Here is a 19292-nt window from a genome sequence, read left to right as displayed (position 1 = left end):
AAATTAGCACTGATTACCCCCTTTATTCATTTATGTAACGTATTTCTATACCACCTGATCTCTCTCTCTCTCTCTCTCTCTCTCTCTCTCTCTCTCTGTCTCTCTCGGCAGTGTACATAATCCACAACACAACAAAACAGAATATAAAAAATTAAAACACTTTCACAGAATAAAAACAATTTGAAATTAGTTTTCACTAAAAGCCTTAAAAAATAGGTGAGCCTTAAGGGTCTTTTTAAAAAACAACCAGAAGAACAGGATTGAAACTATTGAAACAATTGAGAAGTATTTATTTTGACAGGGAGTACATTCCAAAGCCTTGTAGAAGCCACAGGGAAAGCCGAGGCCTGTGTCACTGGCAGACAAGCTGGCGGCAGCCATAACTGGACCTTCCCAGATGATCTTAATAGGCAGCAGGGTTCATGACAAAGGAGGCACTTTCTTAAGTACCCTGGACTCAAACCATTCAGGGACAAGTTATCACTATTAAGTTTACTTGTCTCATTAATTTCAGTAAGTCTAATTATGCGTAACTTAGTGTGGATGTGAGCCAGTGACTGTAGTAGCCTATCTCCCTAACTGTTAACATTTAAATTTGTGTTTTTATGTATAGATGCATACACACACACACACCCCTCTATGAGCTGAAGGTTTGCAGTACACTTTTTTAAAAAAGGGTGGGAAACCCTGGTCTAGTGGATGAGAGACTGATCTGTGAACTACAAGTCCCTAGTTCATGTCTTGCCTCTGCCATGAATTCCGCCCACAACCTCTACATATGATTAATACAGCTGTTGCTAGAACCATAAAACAGCTTGGGCCTTCCATTCCTGGAGTGAAAGGGTGCTAGCATTGCAGTAGTGGCATCCAGCATGTCTTCATAAAGGTTCATCTTTTGTTACAGCTGCAACATGTGGGAGAAGATCAGAAAATTACCTCTACTCTAGCATTTCCAGGGTCTTGAAAAGCCCAGGGATGCTCTTGTCTGTGTAGCCCTGTATCTGATTTTTGTACTGAAAATTGCTCCTATCCCAAACAAATTGCAGGTGAATGGTTCTGCCTCGCTCACCAAAAATAGGATGCTGGTACAGCAACTGTGGCATGACACCACAATTCGCTGCTCATTAGGGAGGTCAGATTTATCAAACTGGGGGTGTCCATATAAATCACAATGCACTTTATAATCCTGATCTTGGCATCTATGAGTGTACCTAGACATGCTTTTACTCAGATTAATTCATGGGTAACACAGGAAAGACGTGAAAGACTGTGGCTTCAGAAGTGAAGCCACAACTGCAGAATTCCCCAGCTAAGAACATACATTAGGGCCCCATATTGGCACTGAAGTATAGTAGAATCTTCATATTGATCTTTTAAATTTTGTAGTTCTCATTTTTAGTTTGTCATTGTCTTTTTATTTTGCATTTACTGGTGTGTGAGAATTTCAATTGTAAAAGTGGTATAAAAATAAATTAAATGATAAATACATTTAGTCTGAACTTTAAAATCCATATGGAAGTAAGAGACGTTATCCAGACTATTGTTGCCTTAGTACAACAAGAAATGTTGTGTGCATTTAAGCCCTTGGAACTACACAAAGTTGTGGTTTTCTGTGATGTGGGCAAGATGTTCTCCAAAACACATACAAGGTTGCACAACAGATTGCACAATGTGTCATAAAACTGTTGTGAAATGGACCAACATTCTTTGGTAGCACAAGAACTAGTGTGAAACAAATATTCTTTTCCTTGTACAACACTACATACTTGTACTAGCACAAGAGCATTACACTAGTCTAGGACGGAAGTGCTCTCGGTATAGAATTCATAGAAAAATTAATTCCAATGAACAGAAAATCTAAGGATACAGAACCCCGTGTGGGGAAAAAAACTGATACAGAGCCCTGTATGAGAGTTCTTTAATTCAGAGACAATTACTGTAATTAAAAGATCCTGTGGCTATTAAAAGTAAACGGAGAAGCTTTCTAATGAACTGTCCAGCTCTTAATGAAAATCGTGCTTCAAAAGAATTGAGTTGTAACTAGTAGATAAATTTTTAGATGTTAAATATATGTATATTCAGATCAGCTAAAACAAGATTAATATTTACTTTCCATTCTTAATTCAATACAGTGGCCTGACATCTTTATCTATGGGTCATATTAATAAAGTATAATAGAATCTTCATATTTGTCATGTCAGGATCAAAATAAATATAGCTAAAGTTGTTATTCTGCTTAATTTTATTTTATTTATTACATTTTTATCCCACTCTTCCTCCAAGGAACCCAGAGTGGGGTAGATGCTTGTATTTATCTTCACAACAACCCTGTGAGGGAGGTTAGGCTGAGCGATAAAGTGGCCCAGGGCTAGCCAGTGAGTTTAATGGCTTAATGGGTATTTGAACTCCGGTCTCCCCAGTCCCAATCCAACATTCTAACTATTCAACTACACTTGCCAATTCAACACCGTTAATGATAACATAGCATGTGCAATGTGATGAAAAAGCCCTTCCTTTATCCATTTTTGATATCTATAAATCTAACTCTGATCCACAAGGGCAAACTGACAGAGTCACATACATGATGTAAACATGCTCAGTTATAATAGACCTAGGAAATGTGGACTTAAAATCAATGGGGTTGATCCCACAGAGGAATTAAGCAAGTGAAATGGCACTTCTCTCATGCAGCATATTTCCTTATTCCTCCTTCATCAGCACATATCATGCTTTTCAAAGCACGCTGGTAGCTGAAGAATGACGAATGGGACAGAAAAGCCTCATTCTATACATGAAGCACCATTCACAGTTCTATGGCTCAAAACCAAGTTTACTCTCTCTTTTTGTTACAGTGTACTATTTTTCTTAGGGAGGTGGTTGTCCAATGCAAATGCAAATTCCCTGCAAAAGCATTTACCACTCCCTTCTTTAATGGCCCATCCCTATCTTGGACATGATGAAACTTTGCAAGTCCAGATGCTTTAATTTTAGAAGGAATTGCAGCAGTAGAATCCCTTTGTAAGCATTATTAACATGTGAAGAGTAATTCTAGCTTCAGATGAAGTATTGTCATGGCTGCCTGACTGGAGGGATCAATTTAATATTTGTTAGTCCTAAATAAGCAGTTTGGTCATCTATCTTGAAGCTTAGGAATATAGGAACATAGAAAGCTGCCTTCCAATAAGTCAAACCATTGGTCCATCTAACTCATTATTGTCTACCCAGACTGGCAGTGGCTAGATCCTCCTAGGTTACAGGCAGGAGTCTCTCTCAGCCATATCTTGGAGATGCCAGGGAGAGATCTTGGAACCTTCTGCTATAGAGTTCGTGCACTCCCAGGATTGCCGGGGGTAGCTTTAAGGGAAAGGGAAGGCGCTGCCTCCCTGTCAGCTTGCACCATGGCACTTTTCCCATGCCAGCGCCCTCCAAAAGAGTAGGCACGCTGGGCTGCAGCGTTCCTGCTTGTAGCCCTGATCAGCATTGCTATGCTCATGGCCAACACGCGTGCGCGTCGGCCATGAGCGTGGCAACGCTGATTGGGGCTGCAAGCAGGAACGCTGCAGCCTAGTGTGCCCACTCTTTTAGAGGGTGCCAGTGGGGAAAAATCAGGGGGTGGGAGCTGACAGGGAGGCAGCACTTTCCCTTTCCCTTAAAGCTACCCCCTGCCCTTTGAACCAGTTCGGACGCTGGCGGACCGAACTAGTTTGGCACACCAGAAAGGGAGTGCTGAACTGATTCTGTGCACATCCCTACCTTCTGCATGCAAGCATGCAGGTGCTCTTCCCAGAACAGCCCCATCCCTTGAGGGGAATATCTTACCGTGCTCACACATGTAGTTCCCCATTCAAATGTAAACCGGGATGGACCCTGCTTAGCAAAGGGGACAATTCATGCTTGCTCCCACAAGACTGCCTCTCCTCTCCTTATTGGGCAGTGCCTCAGAAACGAAACCTCTACTTCCCTAGGATCCTGTAAAATGAAACTTGAGGTACCTAAGAAAATCAGTTCACACCATCTCTCCTGGAAGAATCTCTGTCCACCTGCCATGAGAAGATGCAAGTGTTCATTTCTTAGTTTAGCAGACTTATGTTGTAGTACCGTGTTTCCCCAAAAATAAGACAGTGTCTTATATTAATTTTAGCCCCCCAAAATGCACTAGGGCAATTAGCGGTACATCAGAAATTACTGATAGGTCTTACTTTTGGGGTAGGGCTTACTTTCGGGAAAACAAGGTACTACCACAGCACATTCACCAATATAGAGCTAGCAGACAAAGCTGAAAGCAGGCCCAGACTTGCGTAGGGGTCCTTGGCAGATGAGTCTCAATGGACCCCCTCCTCTGTGGAACAGTCATGTTTATGGTCTGAACTTATTTTTGTAGGTACCCCAAATTTCATTTTACAGGACCCTAGGGAAGCAGAGGTTTCGTTTCTGAGGCACTGCCCAATAAGGAGGCTCCTCTTCCTGCCTCTTGGTGAACTGGGATAATATGATCACAGTAGCAGCTCTTCTTTCTCCCACCCTCCAAGGGGGAGTGATGGAAGAGCCATTGTCACCACATCCTCCTATTTACCATGGAGGAGAGGAAAAGAAACTGATGCTGCTGCTAAGGGACTCAATGACAGTTTTCCCCATCTTGTCAATTTTTTAGAAGTCTGAAAATGGGAAGACAGGTGGGAGAAGGCAGCAATGTGAGACCTTCTGGCACCCTATATGGGCCCTGGAGCATAGGGGTTAGCAGTAGGTACTCAGGACAGTGCCCAACTTTGGTCCCTGATGCTGCCCCTGGTTAGACATATTTTGTCTTTTTTGTTTCATTATGAATTTCCCTGCTATTTTTGATTCCCTCCTCCTTGTTATCAACAAAACATATTTGTGAATGTTCTAGATTGGTGTGACCTTGTCATGCCTAATCATTCTGGCATGTAGCTGAAGTGTGTACAGGGAAGGTTATCAGAATATTGTTACAGCACTGAACCTGATTAGTATAAGTCTTGGATAATCACCACCACCAATAAATATTTATATATACTTTTCAACAACAAAAAATGTTCTCAAACCAGATTACATAGCATAAGGTAACTTAAAAGGATATCCAATCATAATTAAAATAAATAAGAACATTTTTTTCATTCTCACCATTATGAAGTGAAATAATCTTAGGAAGCAAAATCAAAGTATCATCTACACATTTCCAATTCTTCTCTAGCACATCTTAGTTTAGTACTCTATTTGTTGTGGACCTGAAGGCCTATGCCTTATGTTAGATGTGGATTCATGTTGCAAAAGTATGTGGGTTGTCAAATTTGATTTCTGCTGACATGATGGATAGAAATAGGCCGCAGAGATGCAGTTTAAAGGAGAGAATATCCATTTCTATTCCTTAAAGCATTTGTTGTCAAACACAATAAGGGCAAATGTCAAAGGGTACATTATACAGAAGAACAAGCAACAGTGGTGTCCATCAAATGATAATGCTGTATGTTAGTGCCAGAAACAAAGCAAAATTCAATTCAGGTTACAAATGTCAAAATATGCATCAGAGGAAAAGATCAAACATGAGACCAGAGGACATATATGGACTATCATTATAAAACTGTCAGCCTTGCAGATCAAAAAAGCCTGTCATAAAGAGATTGATTAAATCAGTAAACTGGGCTAGGAATAACCAAGTCTTTAAAAAACCCACCCTAAAACAAACCACTACACACAATAACCTTACAAGTCTATTTTTAGTTGCTGACGTTTGTGTAGCCCAGGAAAATGATTAAATTTACTGTCATTACAGTGTTAATGGCATCTGTTGCAAAAGAGAATGCTAGAATATACAAAAATTATACAGCAAAGATGCTACAGTTTACATAAGAGCACAAAGTGACAAAATATTAATGGAGTAAAGAACATGACATTATATTGCAAGATTGTGTACACTGCCTAGAGGTGTATATTATATTTTATTTTATTTTTCAAATTTTTATACTGTCCAAAACTTCAGTCTCTGGGTGGTTTACAGCAACAGATTAAAAATGAAGTCCTTAAAACAATTTAAAACCACAGTCCAGTTAAAAAGCTTGGGTGAAAAAAGTAAGTCTTTATTTTATTTTATTTTATTACACACTTCTATACCACCCAAAACTCACATCTCTGGGTGGTTTACAACAAGCAAACAACAACACAATTAAAACATTAGTTAAAATAAATGCCAAAAACCCCCTTAAAACAGTAGTTAAAACAAAATAAATGATATAGTAAACATTAAAACATTACAACATTTTAAATGTCAAAACAACATTTTAAAATGATGTTAAAACAACATTTAACTAAAAGCCTGGGTGAACAGGTACATTTTAAAAGATTTTTTAAAAGTTGTCAGAGATGGGGAGGCTCTTATTTCAGCAGGGAGTGTGTTCCAAAGCTATGGGGCAGCAGCAGAGAAGGTCCATCCCTGAGTAGCCACCAAACGAGCAGGTGGCAACTGCAGACGGGCCTCTCCTGATGATCTCAATGGGTGGTGGGGTTCATAATGAAGAAAACGTTCTCTTAAATACCCAGGGGCCAAGCCGTTTAGGGCTTTATAAGTTATAACCAGCACTTTGTATTTTGCCTGGAAACTTATCGGCAGCCAGTGTAGATCTTTCAATATGGGAGTAATATGGTCTCTCCGAGATGACCCAGAGACCAACCTGGCTGATGCATTCTGAACCAGCTGTAGTTCCCGAACTACACACAAGGGCAGCCCCACATAGAGCGCATTGCAGTAATCAAGTCTGGAGGTTACCAGCATATGACTTCTGTAATGTGCTCTATGTGAGGCTGCCTTTGTACTTCGTCTGGAAACTTCAGTTGGTTCAGAATGCGGCAGCCAGGTTGGTCTCTGGGTCATCTCGGAGAGACCACATGACTCTTCTGTTGATGGAGCTACACTGGCTGCCAATAGGTTTCCTGGCAAAATATAAAGTGCTAGTTATAACTTATAAAGCCCTAAACGGCTTAGGCCCTGGATATGTGTGTCTTCTTCGCTATGAGCCCCACCGCCCATTGAGGTCACTTGAGGAGGTCCATTTCCAGTTGCCGCCAACTCGTTTGGTGGTTGCACAGAGACGGGCCTTCTCGGCTGCTGCCCCGAGATTGTGGAATGAGCTCCCTGCTGGGATACGAGCCTCCCCAACTCTGGCAATTTTTCAAAAACTTCTGAAAACACATCCCTTCAACCAGGCTTTCTCAGCTTTTTAAAACTTGTTTTTAAATTGTTCTGATTATTTAATTGCTGTTATGATGTTTTAATTGTTAATCATTGTTTTATGCTTTATAATTTTTGTTTTAATTATTAACTGATTTAAATGGTGTTTTAATGTAAACCGCCCTCAGCCATTTGGAAGGGCAGTATAAAAGTTTTAATAGTAAATAATAAATAATAAATAAATATGTACCAGTGTTCTGAGGTTGTTTATCTCAAGAAACAGACTCAGCTGGCGTAGCAGCCGAAGCTGATAGAAGGCACTCCTGGCCATTGCCTCAACTTGGGACACCAGGGAGAGGCTAAGATCCAGAAGCACCCCAAGACTGCATACTTGTTCCTTCCGGAGAAGTGAGACCCCATCCAGAACAGGCAGATCAAAACCATCTCCTGAGTTTTGACCTCCGTCTTATCTGGATTCAGTCTCAGATTGTTATCTCTCATCCAGCCCATTACTGCCTCCAGGCAGGCATTTAAGGAGGTTATGCCCCCTTCCCAATGTTTTTGACATGGAGCAGCAGATGTGGGTGTCATCAGCATACTGATAGCACCCTGCACCAAATCTCCTGATCATCTTTCCCACCGTTTTCATGTAGATGTTAAACAACATTGGAGAAAATACGAAGCCCTGAGGGACACCGTACAAAAGTTCAGATTTTGAAGCACAACAGTCTCCAATTGACACTATCTGGAACCTGCCCGAGAGGTAGGAGTGGAACCACCGCAAAGCAGTGCCTCCCACTCCCAATCCCCTCAGTTGCTCCAGAAGGATACTATGCTCGATAGTATCAAAAGCTGCCAAGAGATCCAAAAGGACCAACAGAGTCACACTTCCTCTGTCAATTCCCAATTGGAGATCATCCAGCAGGTCGACCAAGGCAGTCTCCAACCCACAGCCTACCTGAAAGCCAGTTTGAAATGGGTCTAGATAAATAGTGTCTTCCAAAACTGTCTGGAGCTGAGAGGCCACCACCTTCTCAGTCACCGTGCCCAGCCATGGAAGGTTGGAAACAGGCCAGTAGTTGCTCAACTCTGAGGGATTCAAGGTAGACTTCTTCAGAAGATGTCTAATAATTGCGTCGTTAAGACATGGAGGCATCCTGTCTTCCCTCAGAGATGCATTTATGATCTCCACCAGGCCTTCTACAACCGCCCCCCCCCCGCCAAATAGTATAAGCTATGTCGGGCAAGGGTCAAGAGACCAGGTGGTAGGTCGCACCATTCCAGTCAGCTTGTCCACATACTCAGGAGTCACAAACTGGAACTGATCCAACTTAACCACACAAGAGGAGTCGCTGGACACCTCCACATCAGACACTGAAGTAATTGTAGAGATGGAATCTAAGTTGGCCTGAATACGAGAGATTTCCCCCACAAATAATTCATTAAACATGTCACAACAGGTAATCAATGGATCCAGGTTCTGATTCAAGGGAGGAGGGGCACATACTAGACATCTCACATCCCTAAACAGCTCTGCCGGTTTTCAGATGCAATACGGCCAAAAAAAGAACCACTTCTTTGCTGCATGTATCACCTGAGGAAAGATCTTCAAATGAGCTCTATGTTGTAATCTGTCGGATTCGAGTTGAGCCTTTCTTCACTTGCGCTCCAGTCATCTCCCTTGCTGCTTCAGCCCCCGTAGTTCTTCCATATACCAAGGGGTCAATTTTGAAGCAAGCTGGAGAAGATGCTTAGGAGCGATGATGTCTACTGCCCTGGTGAGTTTGTTGTTCCAGTTTTCCACCAAGGAATAAACAGGATTGCCGGCAGAGCCAACACTAAATCCCTCCAAGGCTTTTTGAAATCCTATTGGATCCAATAATCTTCTCTGGCGGACCATCCTAATAGGTCCCTCGCCCCTGTGAAGGTGGGAAGTGACTGTGAGTCCAACCTTAACCAGAAGGTGGTCCGTCCATGACAATAGGGAAATCACAGGAGTCCCCACCCATGGAATACCACCCTGTTCAGAGTGAAATAATAGATCAAGCATGTGACCTGCAATGTGTGTCAGTCCCAAGACCGCTTGGGATAGGCCAATAGTTGTCATGGCCACTATTAATTCCTGAGCTGTCCTGAACAAATTGGTCCCGAAATGAACATTGAAGTCCTCCAGCACCACAAGACTGCGGGACTCCAACACCAAGCCCAAGCCCATCCGCTCAGTTAGGGACTCCATCGGGCAGTGGGGCAATCGGTACATTAACATTAGTCCCAGTCTATCCCTGGTCCCCAAACGTAAGTACACACATTCGATATGGTCAGACACTCTAACAGGGATCCTGGTAAGAGGGATATTATTCTTATAGACCACAGCCACTCCACCTCCCCGCCCATGGTCCCTCACTCACTCCTCAACAGAGTACCCTGGAGTGAGAAGCTGGGACCAGACCGGGCCACCAGCCTCCTCCAACCAGGTCTCTGTAGTACATACCAGGTCAGCGCCTTCATCCAGAATCAAATCATGGATGGTTTCTGATTTGTTCTGGACTGACCTGGCATTACAGAGGAGCAAGGTGAGTTTCCAAGGGTGATTGATTGAGTGATTGATTGATTGAGTGATTGATATACTGCCTTTCCAAAAATGGCTCAGGGCGGTTTACACAGAGGAATAATAAATAAATAAATAAATAAATAAATAAATAAATAAATAAATAAATAAATAAATAAATAAGGATGGTGGGTGGGGAAACAGCTATTAGATTTCCATGTCCCCTTCCCCTATAATGGTCTGCTGACCTGCCAACATTACTTCTTTTGTTCCCCACCACCACTGGAATGGCCGCCCCAGAGTCAGTGGACATGCCGCCATCTCCCTATCTCCAGGTAAGCCCAGGCACAATCTAAAACAATCTCACCCAGGACTAATTAAAACAGAAGCATACAAATACCTGGGCCAGGAGGTCTGGCCCTCGCCCTCGCTGTCCCCCAAAGTGGGTACTCCAAAGGGGCAACCCACTTTGGTGGTGACCCCGCCAGTGGTGGGCCCGTCGCCACTAGCTGTACCCTAAATAGCCCTGAACAGCAAGCTCTGGCAGATGGGAACCAGGAACCTGCCAAGTCACCCCCTAGGCCCCAGTCCTGCAAATCCTCACCTCAGCATAGCAGCCAGTCTTGGAGGGCAGATAGCAAACAGGGGGGCAAAAAGAGAAGCAAACTGGCAGGCACCCATTTCCTCACCCTGGGATCTGCCTAGGAGCAGACATTGTTCCTCCTCTTCTCTCTCCTGCAGGCTTTAGAGACTTTTAAAAAGCTGTCAGGGATGGGCAGGCTCTTATTTCAGCAGGGAGCTCATTCCAGAGTCTGGGGGTGGCAACAGAGAAGGCCCGTCCCTGTGTAGCCACCAGCCGAGTCAGTGGCAATTGCAGACGAATGTCTCCAGATGGTCTCAATGGGCAGTAGGGCTCATTGAAAAGAAAATATTCTCTTAAACATATCTGTCAGCCAGTACATAAACATAATAGATCGATAGTTTCAAATTCTGCAGAAAACCAGTAGTTTCCTTTCAGTTTCACCCAACAAGCACAAGTTCTCTCTCTTGCTTCTTTCTAGCCCCATCCCCCCCACCCGGTTTTATTGTAACCCTGCAAGTAGTGATGTATTCATTTTATTTCTGTACAGGACTGAGTATATCTTAGGTGCTTTAATAAATAATAATAATGAATGTAAAAGAATCTACCATTTTATCTTTGTCGGTTAGAAGCACTTTCCCACTAAATGTGTGAAAAGAAGGGGCTAATGCTAAAAAAAGGGGGGGCTTGTATTTAATTTATGTCTTGAAATGTGGAAGGACTGTACCGAGTTAACCTCTTCTTTTCTATTCTGCCTTGTGAACCTGACTTTAAAAACTGGGCAGCTATTTGCACTATGACAAACACTAGCTTCTGTGAGGGTTACAGCAAGACAGGAAAGCTGGAGAAAGGCTGCTCAGTACTGGGAAACCAAGGGAGTACAGCAGCTCATAAGGGAAGGAGTAAAGAGATTAAAAAGTGACTTATTTATTTCCAACACATATGCCACCTTTTACTAGGAATACTTTCGAAGTGTTTTTCATCAAAATTAAAACATTGGCTGACACCCCTAACAAAGCACACATGCTTCAAGGGACTGCAGGGGTGCAATGGGAGCACCTGTGCAACTCCCCCTTTCCCACTACGTGCACTTCCAAGAGGTCCCTTGAAGTGTGCACATTTTGTTAGTCAGGATGACTGTCAATAAAATATATCATCCAAGACACAGAATAAAAATCAACATTTAAAAGCAAACCCACACCCAAAATAGCAGTAGCAACAGATCATTCTATCCAATCTTTACCAATACAACCAACAGGCAGTTGTTACTCATTTGCTGTGAAGAATATTGCACATTCCTTAACCAGAGAACTTCTGTTGGGAATCACTGGAATACTTCTGTTGGGGGATGTCACATTTCCTTCCCACTCCAATTTTTGCCACTAGGAAAATAGTATTCTTCCCCCACCAAGCACATCTGTTGTAACCACACATCCAGTGTGGATTGTACTTGTGTATATGTTACAAGTACTTATTAGACAGCATATATGTCATCAGTAGTAATGACTAACAATTCCTTTCTGCATATCCACAACTTTAAGATAACTTTCAAAATCATTTTATCTATATTTTTATTTATTTATTGCATAACATTTCTATCCAGCCTTTCTTCAGCCATGGGACCCAAGGCGGTATACACAGGGTTCTCAGGCATCTTCGAGCAAGGCACTAAGCTAGCATCTTCCAGCCAGGCACTGAGCAAGCCAAATCCTCTGAGCTTCAGCAAGGTTACATAAGAACAGCCCTGCTGGATCAAGCCCAAGGCCCATCTAGTCCAGCATCCCGTTTCACACAGTGGCCCACCAGATGCTGCTAGAAGCCACAGGCAGGAGTTGAGGGCATGCCCTCTCTTCTGCTGTTACTCCCCCTCAACTGGTACCCAGAGGCACCACACCCCCGAGGCTGGAGATGGCCTACAGCCCTCCGACTGGTAGCCGTCAATAGACCTCTCCTCCATGAAGTTATCCAAACCCCTCTTAAAGCCATCCAGGTTGTTGGCTGTCACCACATCTCGTTGCAGAGAATTCCACAAGTTGATTATGCGTTGTGTGAAAAAGTACTTCCGTTTGCTGGTCCTAGATTTCCTGGCAATCAATTTCATGGGGTGACCCCTGGTTCAAGAGTTATGGGAGAGGGAGAAGAATTTCTCTCTATCCACTTTCTCCACACCATGCATGATTTTATAGATCTCTATCATGTCTCCCCGCAGTCATCTTTTTTCTAAACTAAATAGCCCCGGTGTTGTAGCCTTGCATCATAAGAAAGGTGCTCTAGGCCCCTGATCATCTTGGTTGCCCTCTTCTGCACCTTTTCCAGTTCTACAATGTCCTTTTTTAGATGTGGTGACCAGAACTGTACGCAGTACTCCAGGTGTGGCCGCACCATAGTTTTGTATAAGGGCATTGTAATATTAGCAGTGTTATTTTCAGTCCACTTCCTAATGATCCCTAGCATGGAATTGGCCTTTTTTTTTTTTTTTACAGCTGCCGCATATTGAGTCGACAATTTCAACGAGCTGTCCACCATGACCACAAGATCGCTCTCCTGGTCAGTCACCAACAGCTCAGATCCCATCAGCATATACTTGCAGTTGGGGTTCTTCGTTCCAATGTGCATCAGTTTACACTTGCCAACACTGAACTGCATTTGCCACTTTGTCGCCCACTCACCCAGTTTGGAGAGATCCTTTTGGAGCTCTTCACAATCAGTTATGGATTTCACTACCCGAAAGAATTTGGTATCATCTGCAAATTTGGCCACCTCGCTGCTTACCCCTGCTTCTAGATCATATATGAATAAATTAAAAAAACACCGGTCCCAGTACAGATCCCTGGGGGACCCCACTTCGTACCTAACTCCATTGTGAAAACTCTCCAGTTATACCTACCCTCTGTTTCCTGTCTTTCAACCAGTGAGCAATTCACACATGTACTTGTCCCCTTATCCCATGACTGCTAAGTTTCCTGAGGAGTTGTTGATGAGGGTCCCAGTACAGATCCCTGGGGGACCCCACTTCTTACCTAACTCCATTTTGAAAACTCTCCAGTTATACCTACCCTCTGTTTCCTGTCTTTCAATCAGTTAGCAATTCACACATATACTTGTCCCCTTATCCCATGACTGCTAAGTTTCCTGAGGAGTTGTTGATGAGGAAATTTGTCAAAAGCTTTTTGGAAATCCAGGTATACTATGTCAACTGGATCACCTTGATCCACACACTTGTTGACACTCTCAAAGAACTCCAAAAGGTTGGTCAGGCAAGATTTACCTTCGTGGAACCCATGCTGGTTCACTCCCAGCAGGGCCTGTTCTTCTAGGTACTTTATAATTTTATCCTTTGTAAATTGATGGTGCTTTCCATCAATTTGCCTGGAACTGATGTTAAGCTAACCAGCCTGTAATTTCCTGGATCACCCCTGGATCCCTTCTTGAAAATTGGTGTTACATTTGCTACTCTCCAGTCCTCTGGTACAGAACCTGATTGCAGGGATAAGTTATATATTTTAGCAAGGATGTCGGCAATTTCAAATTTGAGTTCTTTGAGGACTCTTGGATGGATGCCATCCGGCCCTGGTGATTTGTTAGTTTTCAGTTTTTCCAGACAGTTTAGAACATCATCTCTCATCACTTCTATCTGGCTCAGTTCTTTAGCCACCATCCCCGAAAAGCCTGGTTCAGGAACAGGTATATGCTCAGTATCCTCTGCCGTGAAGACGGACGCAAAGAACTCATTTAGCTTCTCTGCAACCTCCATATCCTCCTTAATAATCCCTTTCACTCCCTCATTGTCTAATGGTCCAACTGCCTCCCTGGCAGGTTTCCTGCTTCTGATGTATTTAAAGAAGTTTTTGTTATTCCCCTTGATGCTTTTAGCTAAATGTTCCTCAAACTCTCTTTTTTCCTCCCTTATTGTTGCCTTGCATTTCTTTTGCCAGAGTTTGTGTTCCTTTCTGTTCTCTTCATTTGGACAGGCCTTCCAATTTCGGAGGGAAGTCTTCTTCCCTTTTATGGCTTCCTTGACAGTACCCGTTAGCCATGCTGGTATCTTCCTGGACTTAGTGGTACCTTTCCTCTTTTGGGGTATACAATCTAACTGGGCTTCTAATACTGTGGTTTTGAGTAAACTCCATGCACTCTGGAGCGAAGTGACTCTCCTAGATCCCCCTTTCAGCTTCCTTTTCACCATACTCCTAATTTTAGAGAAGTTTCCTCTTCTGAAATTCAAAATGTCTGTGTTAGACTTCCTTGGTGATTCTCTCCCCACATGTATGCTGAATTTGATGGCACTATGGTCACTGTACCCTAAGGGGTCGATGGCACTTACATCCCATACCAGATCCTGGGTACCACTCAGAATTAAGTCCAAGGTTGCCTTCTCTCTGGTTGGTTCCAAGACCAAATGTTCTAGGACACAGTCATTTAGCATATCTAGAAATCTGACCTCTTTGTCATCACCCGACTGTGAATTTACCCAGTCTATGTGTGGGTAATTGAAGCCACCCATGATTACAGTCCTGCCTCTCCTTGACACCTCCCTGATTTTCTGCTGCAACTCCCAGTCACTGTCAGCGTTTTGATCAGTAGGTTGATAGCACATCCCCAGTAGCACGTTCCCTTTCCGGCCTTGTATAGTCACCCACAGGGTTTCTGTGGAGGACTCCAGTCCACCCAGGTTTTCTAGCTTGTTAGATTCTATGCCTTCATTAACATACAGTGCTACTCCACCTCCAAGGTGCTCCTCCCTGTCCTTGCTATAGCGTTTATATCCAGGGATAACAGTGTCCCACTGGTTCTCACTGTTCCACCATGTTTTTGTTATGCCCACTATATCTATTTCTGCATTAGCCACCAAGCACTCCAGCTCACCCATTTTGGCTCGGAGGCTTCTGGCATTGGCATATAAGCACCTATACACTGAATTTCTTCCCTGGTGTATGCTATCTTTCTTTTGACTCTTTGACCAGCTGGCACAGTCTCCTGTCTGCTCTTTATGCGGTACTGCTCTGTCCCCTTCTGTTTCATCTGAATCCTTTGCACCCTCGCACTTTAAAGGATGGCTTTTGCCGAACGGGATACTGCCCAGCTCCCTTTGGCTGTTCCCCAGGCGTCATTTTAAAAGATGCTCTGCATCCTATTTTATTTTAAGTGCCAGCAGTCTGGTTCCATCTTGGAGGCCTTGCTTACCCCAAAATGTATCACAGTGCCTAACAAATCTAAACCCCTCCTCCCGGCACCAACGTCTCATCCACGCATTGAAACCCCTCAGCTCTGCCTGTCTCACTGTACCTGTGCATGGAACAGGTAGCATTTCTGAGAATGCTACCTTGGGGGTCCTGGACTTCAGTACACTACCTATCAGCCTAAATTTGGCTTCCAGGACCTCCTGACTACATTTCCCCACATCTTTGGTGCCAACATGCACCGCAACAGCTGTCTCCTCCCCAGCACTGCCTAAGAGCCTATCTAGATGCTGTGTGATGTCCGCAACCTTCGCACCAGGCAGGCAAGTGACCATGCGGTCAACATGCAGGTCACAAACCCATCACTCTATACCTCTAATGATTGAATCACCCACTACAAGGAGGCCCCCACCCCCCAGACGAATATCCCCTGTGCGAAAGGATATGGGCTCATCATCCATGGAAGGGGTCCCTTCTAAAGGAGCATTTCCCTCTTCCTCAGACCGATGTTCTCCTTGCCCGAGACCCTCATTCTCCCTGACAGAAGAGGAGCTATCAGCCCTGGAGTGGGATGTCTCGTCCACATGCCTCTCTGTCACTCTGAGCTTCTCCAGATCCGCCACCTTGGTATCAAGGGAACAAACTTGCTCCCTGAGAGCCAGGAGCTCCTTGCACCAAGCACACAACCATGACTTCTGCCCATGGTCATACATGTGGCACTCTGTGCAATACACTGGGAAGTGCCCCCTTCCCTGCTGGCCTTCTATCTTCATACTGTTTTTGTTGGCTGTTTACAGTATTTAGAAACAGCTTATTAGAAGGATAGGTCTCAGCTGTAATGTTCAGGTATTTACTGGCTAAGCAGCCTTTCCCAAGAATATGAGGAAGGGATTTGTACTTACATTCTCTTCTCCACCAGTCTCCTTGTGATCACTGGGGCTTGTTCCAGGCTCCCCCGCACACTTCCCGCTAAACTCCTGCAAAACTCCTATGCCCTGTTTCATATTCCTGTTCGCTATGCTCTCAGCCCTAAACCTTTTGTGTAGAGAGTAGTCTTCCAACTGACACAGGATGTGAGTCAAAGGAATGTGGGGCCTCCCCCAGCCCTAGCTGACTCCACCCCCTCCAGGCAGGGACAATCAACAAACACTGGAGTTAGCTAAACCTTGCAAATTCTAACCCTTGAAGGGACAAACACCAGAGTTAGCTAACCCTTTCAAATTCTAACCCTTGCAGGGACAAACAACAAACACCAGAGTTACCTAACCCTTGCAAATTCTAACCCTTGCAGGGACAAACAACAAACACTATTACAAACACACACAGAGAGAGAGAGACTAGGACTTATCCCTTAAAGAGAAACCAGCCCCTGAAAATCTCCCCTCCTCCTGTTATTTGGTTTGAAGGGGGGAAGGGCTAGATGCTTAGAAAAGCTTGCTCACCTCCCCAAGATCTGTCTGCTCTTCACAGAGTAGACTTCCAACTGAAAGGTTGCTGCATCATGTGCCTTCAACCATGCCCTTGACCTAGAATTGAGCCTGAGCTTTTATAATACCAGCATCAGATTGTCAACAACAGACATGAACAAAACAATGTTCTACATGCTTTTCATTAAACATTTGCACATTATGTAGTTCTCACTCTGCTTTGACAATGGGGCCTTGGTATTTTTCAAAAATAGCAAACATTTTAACTATTAATCAAGGGTGTTGTCTCTCCAAATTCAGGAAATGACATTACACTTCTTTCACTAGAATGGGGCTAACAAGCCAGTCAACAGGCTGTTCTGATCATTTGTGTTGGAAGTGAAGGACTCTGCGAGGCCTCATGCCTCAATGACAGAGGGGAACAGATTAGTGAGTCAGAGGGCTAGAGGGATCAAGACATTGGTCATCCCTTCTCTCTACTGCTCTTCCACTATCCCTTTGATATGTAGATTGCTACTCTCAGGGACTTCCTGCCTGCCTCTCTCTCTCTTACTTCTTCTTCTCCCTATCACACATGCTCGCCTCTCTCTCTCTGCACCATGTGTGCAGAGATGCAGACAGAATCTCTCAGCATCCAGCTAGCTAGCTAGATTAGAGATTCTCTCTCCACTTTCCTATATAGAATGGAATTCTCCAATAAAGACTCCTTATATTGATTTGAATCTATGAACTGGCTCCAAGTTTCTTTTACTCTCAGAAAACACGCATGCCTGGGCAGAATCCACTGTGTTTTGCCTCAGTTCACTCTGCTGTAATAGAAGTGTATGTCTTACCAGAGAGACATCCCAGCAATTTGTACTGTCTTGACAAATCACAACTTACCACTTGAAGACTTGATATAGTGGTGCTGAAAGCAAAGCTAGTAGCCATCCACAGACTCTTTCAGTCATGATTCTTCTTGATCCTTTATAGCCAAGTTGAAAAGAAGAACTGGAGGAACTGGATGCATCTGTTGACATAAGAAAAACAACCCCAGTAGAAACCCTGGATGCTTTGCATATTAGAATACAAAAACAACTTAGAAGGAGGCCATTTTTCCCCCTTTATAGGAATAATTATTTGAATACATTCATAACTGCTGGCTTAAGAATGAATATACATTAAGGTACAAAGTCTAAAATTTCTGTTAAGAGATATAATTATAGAAAAAAAGGTTTTTCAATAGAGTTTTAGAAACTGTCATCATCAAGCTATTAATCTATGGCATCTAAAAAACTAAATGCTGTACAAAAGTAAATATGAAATAATCCCAGCTTTCTAGGCTTAAAATCTGTATACACTGACAGTAAGGGAAGCGTAAAGAAAGGGAAGGAAGGGGTACAGCAAATAATTAATTTAGTGGATGTTTGCTTTCCCCCCTTGTGAGTTCATTTTAAGGAAAAATTTGAGGACAGAAATAAAACATTTGCTTTTCCCCCAAGAAAGCTGAGAATTTTCTTAGGACATCTCATTATATCTAGATGCCCAGCCAGCCACACTCTATGCAGTATCCATTTCCCAGTAAGTTGCACGGCAGCAGCTTAAAGGAGCAATGTTAAACAGATGACAGAGGATTGGCCAAAGGTGGAAAATGCACAAAGAGCATCCAGGAAGCAATAAGTCAAAGTGGTCCAGGTCAACTTTTTTTTCCATTCAGGGAATTATTGTCTCACACACACACACACACACACCCTGGGGCCTAATGTGAACAAATAGGGGAGAGTGTTGTCGATGGTCCTTGTCCCTGCTTTAGACCTGCTTTGAGGAGGAGGAAAGGGGTCACTGGACATGAAGGAATATGGTATTATCCAAGACGTGTTGAGGAGAGTTGAAAGAGAAGAATGGAAGAGGGTTTGGTCTCTCAGAAGCCCTTCCATAATGTAGCTGGGAACAATGTAGAGAGGTGGAGATTATGTTTTGTCTCTTTAGGATACATGGGGGGGGGGCGTTATGCCTTGTATTGTTCAAACTCCCTATCTATGTTGATAGAGGATTAGAGATCAGAGCAATTAGCTACAGATAAAAAGACCAATTTGTTTTCCGGAAACAAAAAAAAACTTGCATTCACTTGCCAAACCACCCTCATCTGCTCTAACAATTTCATTTTGTTTTTTAAACAGTGACATAGGCTTCAGCTACAGAGCAATCCCATACGTTTAAAAAAACAAACAAACAGCTTTTAGTTTAAATAAAGAATAAGGCATTTTATATACAATTTACTACTTTCACACTGAAATTATGCAGCCTGCTGAACTGTTGCTATGATTAATGTCCCCTCTCTTTTGTTCACATTTCACAGAACCCCATCAAGACTATCCAGATGAAGCAAAGTTAGAAT

The 19292-nt window shown here is 43.3% G+C and overlaps 1 protein-coding gene across 11 annotated transcripts in view; it reads right to left on the bottom strand.

Annotated features, from left to right (window-relative positions):
- Nucleotides 1–19292, bottom strand: part of SNTG1 (syntrophin gamma 1) — a 437703-nt gene that overhangs the window by 189511 nt on the left and 228900 nt on the right. For 10 of the 11 annotated variants that reach the window (XM_053247884.1, XM_053247887.1, XM_053247888.1 and 7 more), the window contains one exon: nt 17798–17924. The exons of the other annotated variant lie outside the window; for it this stretch is intronic. The gene's annotated coding sequence lies outside the window, so the exon portion shown is untranslated. The remainder of the gene's footprint in view (nt 1–17797; nt 17925–19292) is intronic. 11 annotated transcript variants of the gene reach the window in all.

This window comes from Hemicordylus capensis, chromosome 4, assembly GCF_027244095.1.
Source record: "Hemicordylus capensis ecotype Gifberg chromosome 4, rHemCap1.1.pri, whole genome shotgun sequence".
NCBI lineage: Eukaryota > Metazoa > Chordata > Lepidosauria > Squamata > Cordylidae > Hemicordylus > Hemicordylus capensis.
This window is presented reverse-complemented; position numbering and strand designations above follow the sequence as displayed.